Raw genomic sequence first — 16814 nt, 5'->3', positions numbered from 1 at the left:
TTACAGAAGACCACTGACACAGAATAAGATTCACTATTTTTCACCACAAAAGTGACTGCAAAAAGAGTTACAAGCCCTTATATTTGAATACAAAAACCTATTTGCTATCCCAATAACAGTCCCTAAAAGGGGGTCTGGTATCACTGAGAATTAATTCCCAGATCCATACAGGCTCCCTGTACAGCCCTGGACCAGGCAATATTTGTACTGAATATGAGTTTCTCTGAGCATGAACTTAAAAATCCATTTCTACAAAGCTTAGCTAGATGTGGCACAACATTTGAATGGGTTTTAATGCTATTGTAATAAATTAGCAGTCGTACGTCAAAAAGGACAAAGGTAAGTACTGATACTTAGCACTTGGCTGTTGACAAAGTGCTTAATTACCACAGCAGCATTGTAACAAGAAGTGTAAAAGCAAGTTCAAAGAAGCAACTGGAAACTTTCACTCCATTATAAAAGCTGCTTATTCTGAAATCAGTGGTATAAGCAAGTCTTCTGTATCAGAGGACAAAGCCAGCTATCACACACACAGTTCTCCCTAGCATTCACAGAACCCCCTCACCAGCATCAGACATAGCCTAAGATGATGGTTTGTTTTTTTTTTCCAGCCATTGAATTTTCTTTAAAAGATCGCTGATCAGGGGATTTTCAGGTATCACCCAATGTAAAGTAGATGGAATTCTCTGCAAATATTTACCATAATTTAAGGGTTTGTGTCAAAGTACCAGGTCACTAAAGTTGGCAGCAACAAACTAAGGCACATACCGGCACTGTAGCAATCTATAGATGGTTTTAGTTCTGAAGGAGAGTTTCAATTATATCAGCATTTCTTCTCTGTTCAGATGTCACGTGGCCTTTAATTGCAAAGCAACATTCATTCAATCCCAAAGCAGAATCAAAAGATGCCAACACAATCATCCAACAATATATCCAGTATCTTGTTTCTAGCTGCAATCAGTGCTACATAGACGAGATGAAGATACCAAATCTAATTATTACAACCAAAACTCCTACACATGTAAATCCATTCAAATCCCAGGTCCTCCCTGCTTTCCAAAAACCCAAATCCAAATTCCCTGAAGCAACAGGAAAGTGCATTAGATGGGGAGGCCTACACATACAATGGCAAATACCTGCCCTAGCATATTTGAAGTTATGCTACAGGAAGCACTATTGAAAAACAGAAAAACAAAAGAAAAAAAACCAAACAACAAAAAACCCCCAAACCCCCAGATTTGTTAAAGAGATCTCTGGGAGTCTGAAGAAAAGCTCACAGGTAGCTGTTACAGGAAACCTGCTCAGCAAAACAGCCATCACACATTTGTTGTGTTTTATCTTTCTAGTAAAGCGTCACCTGTATGCATAGGAGTTTGTATTAGTGCAAGAAGTGTGTATAAGCACAACTACACTTATTATATCAAGTGTGCTTGCACCACTCTGCCTTATTTCCCTCTCTACAAAGGACAAATCTGTGGCTTCTAAGTAGCTTAACTGATGGAGAAAAGTACAGCACCACTGCTGTCCCCTCTCGCAAGAATCATATGAACTGATTTTCCAGAACCTAGAAGGTTTAAGATGCGCCAGTATCTCCAAACAGTAAGGACTGCTGGGCACATGATGTCAGTCATTGCCAGAAGTTCCACCTGGAGAACATCTGCAGGATTCATGCAGTGACCTGGCTGTCCCAGTTTAGTTTTCAGCTGACAGTGCTCACAAAGCAGAGCATCCCCGAGGTGCCCTTATGGGATGCAGAAAGAGCTCAGCATTATACTCTTTTCAGTATGGCATTGCGCACCCGTAAGTCTAGGCTAAACTACTTACAGGCATCAGGAAATCTTATATTGCAGCTCTACATTCACCTAGTCTGGATGAAGGGAGGATCCAAAAATTTTACCTGCCCTGGTATTGGATCAATAAGTAGATTTTAACTGGCCTTTTCCACCGAATATGATTCAGCTGCCCTACTATACACACGCAAAACATGTACAGCTTCAAAATGCTTCTTAGAAAACTCGCTGAAGCATATCTGCATAAGATCTTCAATTTAAAGACCAGCAACTCTTGGCATTATATCATTCATATCTCCGGTCAACACCTGAATATGAGCATTGGCATTTTAAAATAGTGTTTTTAAAATGATTTCATGTACATTATTGCTGTATGAGTGTTACTCGGGAAGACAGAACCATTTCCATGGCATCTTAAGAATAACACAGCAGGCAATCGTCTCACAGCTTGTCATTTGTGTATTTATTAACTAACCGCTATACTGTAAATATGACCAGTGACATTTACCTCCGCAGAGTGTAAAATAGTTTCCAAACCTGTAACTGAAATGTCAGTACCAAGCTTAAAAATTAATACATGAGCTGAGTGGAGGAAGCCCCACCACGACGCAAGAGCAGAACTATTAGGGTATTTTGTCACCAAAGATGGGCCAATACCCTAGGAGAACTAAGGGAAGTACAAGCAGCCAAGGCCATTTCACATCTGAATGATTAAGACATTCAACCATTTATTTAATTTTCATCATCACGTTAATTTTACAGCTCTTTCAATCATACATTCAACCCAAGTCTAAGGGAAAAAGAATCCATGTGTGCACCCTGGAGTGCAGCATTCCAAACACAGGGTCCAAGAGCATCTCAATCCTCCCATCCTATCACCCACTGCCAGAAGAGACCAAACTTCTGAGAAAGTGAGATAAATTAACAGTCAAAACAAACACAAAATGCCCTGTAAATCTCAAAGGGCAACCCCAAGACAAATGCTAAACAAACCTGGTAGATTTTAAAGGCTACGCAGAAACCAAAACGTCCTTCAAAAGGCTGTACTATCTTCCAAAACAGGGACAGACAAAGCACAAGCACTTTAAGTACGAGGAACAAGATGACCGGCACAAAGAGAGAGGCGCATTTGAATTCATCCAAAGTGCATTTTGGACAGTCAATCAAAACGTATCATCATTAAAATTAATTACAGGTCAGCAAATGTTCCAATGCTCAGAAGCTATTCAAACACATTCTACAGCAAATTTTTGTTTGTTTTCTGGTATGCATTTGTCCTTGGAAGTTTTGGGGGTTGGGGTTTAAGTCAGTCTCAACACAAACAGCAGAGCTTCCTAACTACCTGCTCTAAGTTACACACTTCAGCAGATAGATTTGGTACCCTTAAATAGGTTCAAGATTTCCATTTGAACCACCAGAGTTTTCTTGATTCAATTCAGTAAATGCATCTTTTGGCAGGTAATTCAGGAGGGAGGATAACATTTTAAAGCTGCTTCTCAAAACAGTGGAATATGCCCAGATTACTATATAAAGATTATGGCAAAGCTACAAGGAGTTTAGCTACCGTCACATATACTTCTGCCTCTGTGGCACTGGAATTGCCTCTTCGCCCTATATTTCATTCCAGACTTGGTTTATGCAACCAGTAATTGAAAGCATTCACCATCAAGTCTTTCTTACTTATCATCAGACGCTGTAGATTTCAATGCAGCTTCTTAAGTAGAAAATGTGAAAGAGCCACCGCAAACATATTTGCAAAGGTAGACAGAGCCTAACACAAGCTCAGCAAATGAACTCATCTTTGGGGAAAGAAAAAGACAGTGAGAACAGCAGATCCTTCCAGATGAACATGAAAAGGGATGTTTTGGCAAAAGAGGAAAAAATGGTGTCTAGGATACACCTGCTCTGCTGACAGAAAACTTTGCTCTAGATTAGCAGTCTTCAGACTTTCACGGTCAAAGTGAGTCAGCATGTGACAGTTTAAACCAGTATAAAAATAATTTCAAAACGCATTGTTTAAGAGTAAATGACAACAGAAACTATATGCACTGGTACCCCAGTGTGGCAGCATTTCACTATCATGTCAGTGCCACACTGTTTAGTAAAGGTATCTACCTCTGCTCTTTCAATCCCAAGACTATACAGGGTACCTTCCCCTGCACACAATAGGCTTTTCGTCTCTTCTGATCATCACTGGTTTTAAGAGCTGTTGTGACAGGTCAGCAGATATGGACAGCACTTAAACTCCAAACACTGTTTACTAGCCCTTCTGAAATGAGCTGATGGTTTCACAGCTATTCCTGGCAAAGGGCAGCAAGGTAATTTGTGCAGCTGGCAGCCTGACCAACGACCAGGAGACAGCTCAGGATCCCCGCGCTCTCTTGTCATTAGAGGTTGAAGGATCCTACCTGGTGCAGAAAAAGCACACGTGCGCTGCTGCTGCTTGTGTGGTTCATAGTGTGACAGGCAGAGAGCTTCCACCTGCAAAAGACCTCCTTAATTTTCCTTCAGAAAGCCTGGAATAAACACTACTAATGCTGCAGCAAATGCACATGGCTATGCGCTTGACTTGGGGATTGCAGAGTTTTGGAAGCCTTTAATGGCATCTAATATGGGGGTGAAGAGGCAGGGAGCCAGGAAAACATTGCTGTATGTGTTTAGAAAACTTGTTCTTTTTAACAGTGCATTTTTAAGACCAGCAACCCTGAAGAAAAATGGTTAGAACATTTTCTTCCATCGGTGTTCTGATAGCACACCAAGAGCTTTCAGAGGGTGCATATTTTAGGCCAGTGCAGCAAACCAGACTGATCCCCAGGAAGAAAAGCTCACCCGCTGTGGGAAAAATCAACATGGAAGGGTAAGTTTATTCAGCCATTATGCTGAAGAGCTTAAAATGGAAACATTCTATATGTCTCTTTTCAGGCCAGGATGAACAACCCAACAAAAATGAATCACTGCCACAGCAAATGACTGGAAAACACACTGATGGAAACTGATGGTATCTTTTGCCTCTCCCTCCTACCCATGAAAAAGTCCTTATGACCACACTGTTGCACATTTTTGCAAGGAAGGAGCAAAATAAAGTCCTTTATTCTTTTTTCCTCTAACGAAGCTTCTATGTTTCTCCAGCTACAGAGGCTGATCTCTAAGGTCTCACCTTTCCTTGCAATCCCTACTATGCTTATGTTCTTAGCTATGGATGCACAGTTGCAAAAATCAACAGCAAATAGAGATACTTGCAAAATGCATCACACCCAGTCCCACAGCTGTGGAGGTTTAAAAAGACTTAAAGGCTTAATGAGTAAAATTGGGGTGAAGAAGTCACCTATGTTTAGTGCATTTTGTCATGAAAAAAGTTCTTCAAAACATTAACTGACAGCTTCATTTACCAAACATTCTGATTAACAAAAAAAAAAAAAAGAAAGAGATTCACATTCACAATGAGATAGTTAGAAGCTAAAAATAACCGGCCAGCTGCAATTCCCACCTTATGTGGCTAGGCAGAAGTGCTTTGTTCTCCCCCTCCCCAAGCACACACACGCTCACTTCCTTCTTCATTGCAACATCAGAAGCTGAACTTGATGCTAACAAGCCACAAAGTCCTGCCCAGAATTTAAAGTCACGCCCCAGTAATTACATAAAATAAGCTCTTAGTACAAGTGGTTAAAAAAAAAAAAAAAATCAATTTATTCAACTTCAGTTTTGCTTTTAATTCCAAAATATTTTGACTGGTCATAAAATAAGAAAGCAATTTTCATTTCTGAGGTTTGCTCCCTCCACCCAGATGTCTCAATAAGAAAAGTTTTTTTTTAAATCTCACTGTAGAACATAAGAACATTCATCTGTCCTGCTGCTGTGTCAATACAGAGATCAAACTGTGTATTTGATCTTCACTTTTTGTAGATGAAATGTAAGGTAGGATAGTAATAGTGGGTGAGGGAGAAAAAACAAAGGAAACCTAGGATAATGTAAAACTCAGTTGTGCAGATGTCCCACTCAAAAGCTGGTCCTAGACATCACAGTAATATACAAAAGCAGCAAAGACCCTGCAAAATCTTTGCAAGCTTCCAGTAAAAACGCCATGCCGAATTCCCTGACCTGCTTGCTCTAACAAAGAGGCAGCACACAAATTCATGAACAGAAAAACCCTGTACACTGCATACAGTTTTCCTCTGAGAAGACAGAATAAATTTTTGTGCTCTACTGGTACCTATGCTGACACTAAAAAGAACAATTAAAAACACACTTAGACCAGGAGATGGCTCCAGGTCATACAGCTCATATTAACCCACCTCCAGAGGGAACACTACCTGTTGGGCACAGCAGCCTGGACAGGGCGTGCCACATACCCAGACAATAACCAAAATCTTCCCTATTGCATAGAAGCGCAGCTCCCTGGCCACCAGTTAACCACCGAAGTGCAAAAGCCTGGTTTTTAAATACCCTGTTTTTTAAAAAAAACAAAACAAAACAACCACCACAACGCCTCCTGGTCGCTTGCCCCAAGCAGGACAGACCCCTGGTGACTGGAAGGACAGCCATCCCTTTCATCAAGCCAGTCTCAGCTTTGCAACAGTTTTCTTAAATCAATCCTGAGCTGGGCGGGAGGTAGATTCCGCCCTACATCCCCCTTCTACTAATAGTAGTAGCAAACAGTTGTGGTTCTGCGACCTTAGCAGTCAGCACTAGGAAGTTCCTTCTGCCAGGCACCCAAGATGAGAGCGGTAACTCTTCACGTACACAAATCTTACCATCTCCTACACAGCTTTCAACCTGCAGGAATACAAAAGCACAGGATACAGAGGGAGTTTCATCCAGACACTCAGTGTTCAGCTGAGCTTTGCAAGAGTTCTTAATTTATGAACGGTGACACAAATTAAGCTGTCCTTTTTGTTTAAGGCAACCGGGAAGACAGAGATCATAAATACGAAAGTTCTTTGACTTCCTCTCTCTACACCCTTGAGACTCTTACCCACAACTTCACTGACAACAGCTGCAATCGCTCCTTGGATGGGGAGGCCCTGCCACCAGAAGCCAAATGTTCTTTAACAGAGATGTTTTATTCTTTACACGTTCACCACAAATTCTCTGAATGGCTTTGGAAACCAGGAGAGTTTAGCAATGCTCAGGAATATTTCTGTTGTGCTGTATTGCTTACCTAAACTAAAGATCTTCCTAAAGAAAAAAGCAAACAAACAAGCAATCCTCATTTGTATTAATGAAACAGCCTATTTGAAGAAAATTGATATGCATTGGTGCTTCCTTTTCTAATTTTAGGTTCTTGGTTATATACCGCAAGTAATTCTCACACTTCAGGAACAAAATGGACTGAATATTAAGGAATAATTTTTTACCTTCACAGGATTCCTGTCACATGGCGCCATGATCTGACTGTTTTAAAAAAACCCATTGTATACCTGAAATATGAAATACAACTTTGTGTTTGGCAATACCTGTTTGCTTACGTGCCATCATCTTCGAGTCAGTATTCTCAGTGCCTAGGAGACAAGCATTCTGCTTGGGGTTTTCCCCCACTTCTTAAGGCATGGATATTTTTTTATGTAGGCTATAAAACACTGAGCAACTAATATACAGTAAAACATGTCACCTTCCAAAAAAGCCATTCCTTGTTTAGATGACATACCTGAACACAAAACCATTAAAAAAACCCAGCAGGTGCAAGTAATACAAAGCACCCAACTTGTGTTTCCTAAAAAAGTGCTTCAGAAAACAAGGTAAAATACAGTGAAAGGAGGGCATGTTAATTCTGATTCAAGTCTTCCCCTGCAGTTTGCCGCCCAAGACAACACAAATGCTGCTAGACCCAGCTACTGCACAAGGAACAGAAAGTGAAACTTGCTAATTTACTCATTAGCTTAAACTCAACAGTGATATGGGGTTTTTTTTGTTTGGTGCATTTTTTTTTTTCTTATTTTTTTTTTTTTAAAGAAAGATAACTCACGGTATAATTTTGCAGTACTGCCCCTACTTCCCTAGGGGGAAGTTTCTACCTTCCAGCCCCATCCCCACCTGCCTGTTCCCACCCCCAGACCACTGGCTTTGCTACACATGGTTATTTTGCAGCTGGATCAGTTTCCTAACCTGTATCACAGTCTGGTAGCACAAGGGTTTGTGCCAACAGAACTCAGTGGGAGTAAGGAGAGGTTAGAGCAAGAGCTGGTTTTAATTCAGCAGCAACATCAGCTTAAAATTCATGTTAATTGACAGGCTCATTATTTCAAATTCACAATCAATCAATTCCATGTTCCCAAACCCCTGCTCCCTACCTCCTCAAGCCCTGTGTTTCTGAGGAATCTGAGTTTGCATTTTTCTTTCAGTCAATACATTTCAAATCTGTCAAGACACAGAAAACAGCTTACATACATAATCATGAAGAGATGAAAACCCAAAGACAAATAAAAATGTCTGGATTTAAACCGCAGTTGTCAAAGCTGTATCTTGACTTTCAAGTACATGAGTGTGGCACTGCTGAATTTTAAGAAAGTTATTCAAGTTTAATAAGATTCCATTGCTAGTGACTGACAAGATTATTTGGTTTTGGAAAAAAACTGATATCTAGCCTTTCCTAAAATGGGTTTTCTGCTTTTCTTGCATAGTTGCTTATTATAATGCTGGCCAGAAGTGATAAAATTTTGACAGATATTTTAGAAACATACTATCAGATGAATTTTTAAAAACTACACCATGACTATTCACACAAAAGTTTCACAGGTTGTCAGAAGACAACCTAAGCTTGAAGATGGCCAAATCTTAAGAGCTTTTTAATATTTGGTTTACACTTTTTAATACTATGCACTAAAATGTCTGTTGCCTAATTTTTTTTTTAATGTTTTGTTCAATTTACAAAGTAAAAACACGGCAGATTAAAAGTTAGGCAGATACACAGGAAAAATTCAGCTGAATATATAGCTTTTTTTTTTTGGCAAGAAGGCACCAAGGGCTCACTAGTGGCAGAATAAGTAATCATCATGATGTTAAACTACCAAAATTCACTTAGGCTACAGCATGACCTGCATGCAAAACCAGCCGTGAAATAGAAATGAAGCGCTCAAGGCAGACTCAAACACGAACGCATATGCTTTAGTTCTACTCCAGACCACTGCAGCGCACCAGTACTGCAGCAGTCTGTATCTACCCAGGGTAATTGAAGGTGAAGCCAGGAACAGCTACTATCAGCTACCAAGACTCCTTAATGAATGGTCTAACAATAACCCAGACTTAACCAGTTCTCTCCTTGCGAGGGCCTTAACCATAATAAGCCCCTTGAACATTCCTATGGCGTTTTCCAAAGATCTCACAGCATGAGGCTACTAACTGTGCTCTCATAGCTTTGTGAGGCACGTATTAGTCAACCTTTTTTTTTTTTTCCATTTAAATACAGATAAAAAACTGAGGCAGAAAGCTAGCAAACGACTTCCCTGTGGATACGCAGCTGACTAGTGCCATACAGAATCCAGATCTTCCAGATTCCAGCCCTGTCATCAGCCAAAAGGCCATCATTATGAAGAAAGAAATTAGTCTGGTCGTATAAATAGCATTTGAATATAAGCCTTCCTAAAATATTTGCAAGGAGTTGACCTTAAACACCAGCAGAGCTGCACTGATAGCCTGGGGCTCCAGTCACCAGCTTGCAGGGCAGCAGACCAGGGTCCTTGTCCCCCTGCCTCTCTGGATGTCTCCAGAGCCTGGATCCAACACAAACTGCGTAACAGATCAGACTGCGATCTCATTTGACCACCTCTGGCTGGCCTGGGCTCAGCATATCAAGCAACAGTAAGACTGCTCAAAAATATAAATAAATAAAAATAAATTAAAATACAAAGTTGACAATTGCAAAAGCAGAGTTAAGTAAACGAAGTAAAAAATAAGACTTTGTGTAGTAGAAAACTAATTCCAGTAGTTACTCATTTATTCTGCTTTTAGATACCTGCCTTATTACCTCCTGCCCAACTGGGCCATCAAGTGCTGAAGACAACCTTTAAAACTGTAACAGGAGCTTTTCCACTACGGAAAGAACTGAAAATGGAAAGCTTGTTATCTTCTGTGGGGATCCTCCGCAGAGAAAAGACACCACACAGAAACGTACACAAGCAATTTTGAGAAACAACTGCCGGAGTGGAACAACAATTTGGAACATTTTTTATTTCTATTCCTCACTTTAGGAGCAAGATGTGGTTACAGGCAGGAGGGCCATAAAACCCTCCCTATTTTTGGCTGTTTGCTTCCCAAACGAACATAAGACTCCCGGCTGTGAAAACACTTCAGCTAAAGGCTCTTAATGCAAAAGCTGCCACAGAGTCAGAATTCACTGCATTCTCCACAGGATGACAAAACTCATTGCATTAGTATGCACTAAGGCACCACCTGACTGTGGCAAAGCGGATGAGACCTGACTCTTAACAGAGACTGTTTCCATGCCGGCTCACATTTAGGTCTCAATTATCTTATCTGCTCTGCCACTCACATACTTTCCAGATAAGGACAGTTTTTCCCCTCTTTTGAAAGAAGCTTAGAGTTGAAACTGAAACCACAACCAATGTTAAGATTAAAAATGTTATAAATTAAAATTCATTTGAGGCAAATACTTTTTAAAAAATACATACAGGTTAAAACTGGGAACTAGAGTTAATTGACATGCCATGTAAGTTTTAATAACAGGCGTACCTTCTGCAAGTGGAAAGGGAGTATTTTCTTGACTTCGGTTTATGCACATGGTCAATGACCAGTTCATCTGAAGTTGAGAAACTGCTGAAGAGTTGGGAGGGGGGGAAAGCCTGTTTTCCTTTTCCAATCTATGACTAAGAATGAGGCAAGCGAAGGGAGGATCTAAGATCCTGAAGGCGATGGTAACAAGAGGTCATTAGTTAATTCCCTCAACGATAGATACTACTTCCTTTTATTAAATAACATCAGTTTTTAATGATGTCAAATATTTTTTTCTTCCTTAAGGATACAGCATACTTAAACTTTACCTGAACCAGTCAAAATAAGCAGAAAGAAATGCACAAGAAACCCTAACCTGAAAGGCAGATTGCCATAAACCAAGCAAGAATAAGAAGACTGATCTAATTTTTATGCAAAAAAACTACAAACTTGAGAGAACATACATATTTTTTCTTACAGATATTATGTATCTTTGGCCTAATAAGAACAGTATCAAATTTGGCATAAAGTCTATTTTAACCACTACCTTAACGTTTACAAACAAATTAAGAGTCAAGTTTTACATTAGGAAAAAAGACAAACACGAACACCATTCTATGGTTTAAATGAAGGTCCCTGCTTATTGCTTAAATCATTTTTTAAAAAGCTTAATCAATGTACTCTTTTGGCCAACTACTTACTGTCTGTATTACTACAGCACCTGTGAGCTTTAGTTACGCTGTAGTAAGACCTACAAAACCACAGCAGAAGCGATGCCTGCTCTGGAGCAATTATAATCATCTAAAAGATGAATAGTTAAGAAACACAGGAGAGCACAAGGAAATACATGGCTGGAATTTATGTTCTCTGTAACTGCACTGCACTTTAGTACACTTTCCCTTGTGCACTGGAAGGTGTGCATTTTCTTCCTCCACCTGCCTCACCAAAACACCCCTCCAGAAATCATGTAAAGACAAAAAAACCCCAAACCAACCACAGAAAGAAGATGTTTGGGCTACTAAGACTGGAAGAAAACAAGAAAACTATATATTTATATATCCTTAATACTTCTGTTTCCCATATAAGACAGAAGGGATTTCAGTTTTTAAGTTGTCATCCCACAGAGACTGAACCGTAAGAAAATAAACATCCCTCTGGATGGCTAAAAGGCTAAGGGGGACTGTCAAGGCAGAGCTGCTGAGGCAATACGTTCACAGCTGTTCCAGGCAGTCTGCAAAAAACCCCAACAATTCCATCTCCCTTAACGACACATCCAGTGAGTTTATATTTTCACTCCAGTGCAATGGGCACATACACAACTTTTGGAAGAATGCAGTCTTCATTTAAAGGAATTCTTTGAAAATGTACCACTACATCACAGTAGCATATCCAATACAAACCAGCAGCCAGAGCTGTTTACAAAGCTTTCTGCTCAGCTTTAGACTAAAAATCCAAACTTTTTGCTGTGTAACAAATCAGTGCTCTGCATTGAATAATTTTCAGCAGCACCATATGCTACGTAGTCCCATATGTTCCATTACAAGGAAGAAAAACATCATCTCAACATGAATCATCAGTGACTATATTCCTGTAAATCTGGCTTAAACCCTCACAACGTTCAAGGGCAACCCTAAATAAATCTGCTCAATTTTACGCCAGATTCCGTGCAACAGAATCACAGATCACTTATTTAAAATTAAGGAAAAAAAAAAAGAGTTTTAATGTAGGAAGCAAGCCCACTATTTGCATCTCTCCAGAAGCAGACTCACTATATAGAAAATTTGGCACACATTCATCAATTCCAATCTAATAAAGACATCCTTCTCATAAAATCATGATAGTATCTGGTAGTCATAATACCTTTCATCCTAAACTGCTTAACGCATGTGAAAATACATACACTACATACAAGATTCATTCCTCACAGCGCTGAAAAGCAGTTACTCTGGAAGATGGCATCTGCCACGTCCTACATCACAGTATTTCTGGAGAGTAGTTTGAGAGAAAAGTGAAAAATCAAAACAAAGCCCAAACAAGGCCATGTATGCATTTTAGGCTGCAGGGAAATTCAGTAGGCAATGTATAGTTTCCTAGATGGGAGTTTATCCAGGAGTTTGGGGTTAACATCTCCACTCAAAGTGACAATTTCTTCGATTAAGTACAAACAGCTTTCCTTCCTTTTCCAAAGACAGTAAAACCTGCAGCATAAAAGCTGCTCATACCAAAGCAAAGTCATGAAGGCCTGAAAACATGGCACACCAAGGTCATCATTTGCCCTTCTTCTGAGGAATTACTTGGTCTCTCCGGTAACCCACTATCATAATTAACAGAGTGACAGCAGGAGGGGGTGCAAATGGGAGGGGAATTCACTAGTCCAAAACTTGAAAGGCAACCTGATGAAGATGAGTTCACCTGAATGAGCTATGTTCTCTAGCTTTGCCCAATCAACTCTCATGGTCCAACCATCCCTAGTTATACTAATATTCACAAAGACAGACTGAAATTAATACGCCGAACAAACTGTGATAATGTCCTTATTTGAAAGTCTTTTGTAGCTAAGTAGGAAGGCATGCAACTGCGTGTTCCCACATAACTATTGGTTTCATTAAATTCGAAACAAACCAGAGTCCATTTTGACCTAATATTCAGGGTGGGGAAAAAATAGTAATTACATCAACATCAAGCTATTACCTGTTCAAGGGCATAAGTGCTTACTTCATTAACAACTCAGACAAACTTGTTTTGTAAGCTGCCTATATTAAATTTGAAATTTCCCTGGCCTTACAAATTAAACTAACAATTTCTTACACAAAGGGAAAGTCCAGTAAGACAACACAAGGATGAGTATATAAACAAGAAAACTTCCAAACTGCTCCAATCAAATGCATTCTTTGCCATCCTCAATAAGAACAAGCTTACCCAAGCCACCTAGACAACCCAATTTCAACAATTTCTTTGAATTCACTTAACTTCTTTAAAAAAAATAAAACAAAATGCTAGCATTACTCCAGGTTTCCTCAATCTGAGATCAAAACCTACTGAAACATTTTCATATTTTCAACACGAAGTAAAAATTAAATACCCGTGATGTAGTTCAACAGAATAAAGACAACATGCCACGTTAGAAGCATTGCTCTTTAATTCTGTGAAGTGGGATTTTACAAAGATTGAACAGAAGCTGCCCCAGTATCATTAATAACTAGGAGGGCACTGGGATTTCTAACATCCTTCAGTAGCTCAGGAGATGGATGACCACACCCAATCAATTTACTTTAATTTCTATTTCAACTTTCCTCCTCATTAATTAGGAACTGAGGTTCACACAGATTACAGTTCCTGGCATGTAATACTGATGATGATTTTAAGTGGTGCCCACTATTCGATCACTCTTCGTGTGCTATAATATAGCCAGCAGCTCAAAATGAAAAGTCAGAATGTGTGCTACCTAAGTAAAAATAGGAAGAGACATTTCCTTCTTTTTACCCAAAACATCTAAGGAACCTAGATATATCAGTTCAATTCTTTCTAAAAATACGTTTTGCTCCATAAATTAAAACAAACCTACCACAGTGATTTCAGAGAGCGATAACAAGACAGTGGCAGGAAAACTCACTGAGCTACCCTTGAAAGAACTAATGAACAAGCAGGCGCAATGCAATTGCGTAATGTTTATTACACAGCACTAAGCCAAAGGCAATCAAATCATTTTGGTTTAATCAATGGCTTTCAAATAAGGAAGTAGTTTGACAATAATAAGCATAAAACAAAACACTCTTTTGGGTTTACTACTTGGATTTTTTCTTCTTGTTGCGTAAAAGCACATCTTTTAAAAAAGCTGAGCATGTGCTGAAATCTAATTTTATAAAAATCTACTTCTTGAATATCTTTGATACTAAAATCACACTTTTATTCAAACTGTTTGCTGTAAATGCTGTGACTGAACCACAGAAATGTTCTGTTAAAAGAACCTGAACTCCGTCTTAAAAACAAAAGGTCTGTTTTCTATTTAAAAATATTTACCTTAGACACCAAGGTTTTTCTCCTGTAAAATGAACAAATAAATAAAATTGAAACTGTTTCATGAACACCTCCTCCCCTGCCATTTCCCATAACCTGAATGTTGCTGCATTTCAGAAGGCTGCAGAACAACCTGGAACAAAAACCCGTAAAGGGAGAAAACAACTCATCTGTGTTCCTGGTCCAAGCTTGCTGACCCCACCCTCTGTGCAGCAAACTTCACTGGCACTGCTACCCCTCTGCTCCCCAGCCACAGGGTTTCCTGAACAGCCCATGTCAGCCCAGCGAACTCCAGGCTAGCTACATGCAAACAGGATTTTCTCTTAGAGGAAAGACAGCCAATTAGTCAGACGGGACAGAGCCCAGTTCTGTTAGAAGACCACCCCATCCTGCAACTCATTATGAAAAATAAATTTAGCGGCAAAAGCCAGTTGATACAAGACCCATATTTAGAGTGCACACAAGTAGGAGTATCTCATCTTTAAAAGTTTTGACTCGCAAGGATCCTTCTGAACTGATAATTAAAGATGGTAAAGCAAAAGGGAAGTACATGCAGAGAATCCCTGTAAGTAATATATATAAAGAAGAATTAGTCTGCAATCTGAAAGCCCTCATGTTGGGAAGTCGGAAACAAGCTAGCTTTTCCTGAAGTCTGATGCCAGAGGAAGTTATATGGTAAGTTATATGGTAAATAAGAAATCTCAATTTGACAAAACCTGAAAAAATATACATTAATAGAGATATGAACAGTTTGCAGCCTCACTGTGAGTACATAGAAGAATTAAGTTGTCAGATACTTGTATGAATTTCAATGTTAAAAGAGAGTTTGTGAACAAGTATTTACATTTAAAATACTCCCTAAACTGTTACATTACTCCTTGAGAACTCAGAATTAGCTAGCTACCAGAAGTAATACAGTTTTAAAGACATAAACAGAGAGGAACAAGCACGGTGCATTATTTCTCCCCATGAATGATCCATCATCAATGTAGAAATACCAACACATGTACTCCAATAAATCCAGTACAAGATACATTAAACTAACGACCACTAGCAAAGTAAGCTACATCACTCTAAGCATGGTAGCGTCCTAAACATTTGTTGAACATATGTAAGCAGACCTTGGAGAAGGGATTGGAACCCACTTATCCTCACCCAAACATAAGCATCATAAACTGTGGTCAACCGTGTCATACCCCTCCCGTGCTCTTACGCAGTTAACTTTTAATCGCGTTGTGTACTGTGGAACAGCTTCTGCAGGAGAGGCAAGGAGCATCCCCCATCGACCCATGACCCTGAACTGCTTTCATCCTCTTATTTAGATCACTATCCCATAAGGTGGCCAACGTGATTTGAAATCCTTTTGGACAGAAAGTGGGACTGAGAACAGCTCTCCCACAGCCTAGGCAAGTCCTCCTGCTAGGAGGCTTCTGCACAAGCAGGAAGGCCATACCAGCACCACCCGTTTTGCTGTTTCTAAACAAACATGGCAGCTGCCACTAGACTGTGCACTGAGCCCGAGCACCCCACACACCTACGAGATCAGCGTTCAACTGCTGGAGCACAACCCTGAGGAGAACACCTTGGTTGCAGACAGCAAACCTGGCACTCAGCTGCTCAATTTTGGCCAGGCTGAGTAAGCAACCAGGAAAAACCTGGATGCTACCAGGGCTACTAAGTGTTAGAAGTCTCATAGTTATAGGATTAGGGAACTAATTCTGCTTACATTGCGGGGGGGGGGCGGGAAAAGACACAAGGATATTTATATAAAACAAAATTCTAAGGGCTTAGTACTTGCCTAGTGTCCTCCTCCTTTCTCCTTCCCACGCAAATATGAGTACTGCTAGATGACATTCAGCACCTACAGTAAATCATTTCTTGATGTCATTAAAAGGACAGATACATCTGCTACGACCAGACCTACGTAATTACTTCCAACTCAGTTTAAAAAAAGCTGACAGTAACCAAGCTCCCTTTTTCACTTGAATTTCACTAGGCCAACGCTAATGCCATTCGAATGACTTGCTCACAAGCAGATCGGAGGAGTAAATCTTGATGGGCAAACGCTGTTTATCTGAGCTGTGTCGGTGTCCCTAGCTTGCAGGTGAAGGGAACGCAGCTGCTTTCCCTCCTCTCCTCATGCCCACTCTCCCACCCGGGCATTTCCCCCTCCACACACATTACTGTAATGCACCGTCGCTGCTGTCCTGTCGCTCTGACTTCCCACGGAGCTCCTCCACCACGGCAAGCAAAGTCGGGACAGCTCGCCACGCAAGGGACCTGCGTGTCACAAGTCCTACAAAAACCACCCGGAGCTGCTGGGAAGCTGCTCCCCCCCGCCCC

The 16814-nt window shown here is 40.2% G+C and overlaps 1 protein-coding gene across 1 annotated transcript in view; it reads right to left on the bottom strand.

The window, feature by feature from the left end:
* TAOK3 (TAO kinase 3) overlaps positions 1-16764 on the bottom strand; it is a 93426-nt gene extending 76662 nt beyond the window's left edge. Inside the window, exon 1 of the mRNA XM_009642843.2 lies at positions 16651-16764. The gene's annotated coding sequence lies outside the window, so the exon portion shown is untranslated. The remainder of the gene's footprint in view (positions 1-16650) is intronic.
* Positions 16765-16814: the final 50 nt, after the last annotated feature.

Source organism: Egretta garzetta, unplaced genomic scaffold (genome assembly GCF_000687185.1).
Source record: "Egretta garzetta isolate BGI_Z169 unplaced genomic scaffold, ASM68718v1 scaffold7, whole genome shotgun sequence".
In the NCBI taxonomy this organism is placed as follows: Eukaryota; Metazoa; Chordata; class Aves; order Pelecaniformes; family Ardeidae; genus Egretta; species Egretta garzetta.
This window is presented reverse-complemented; position numbering and strand designations above follow the sequence as displayed.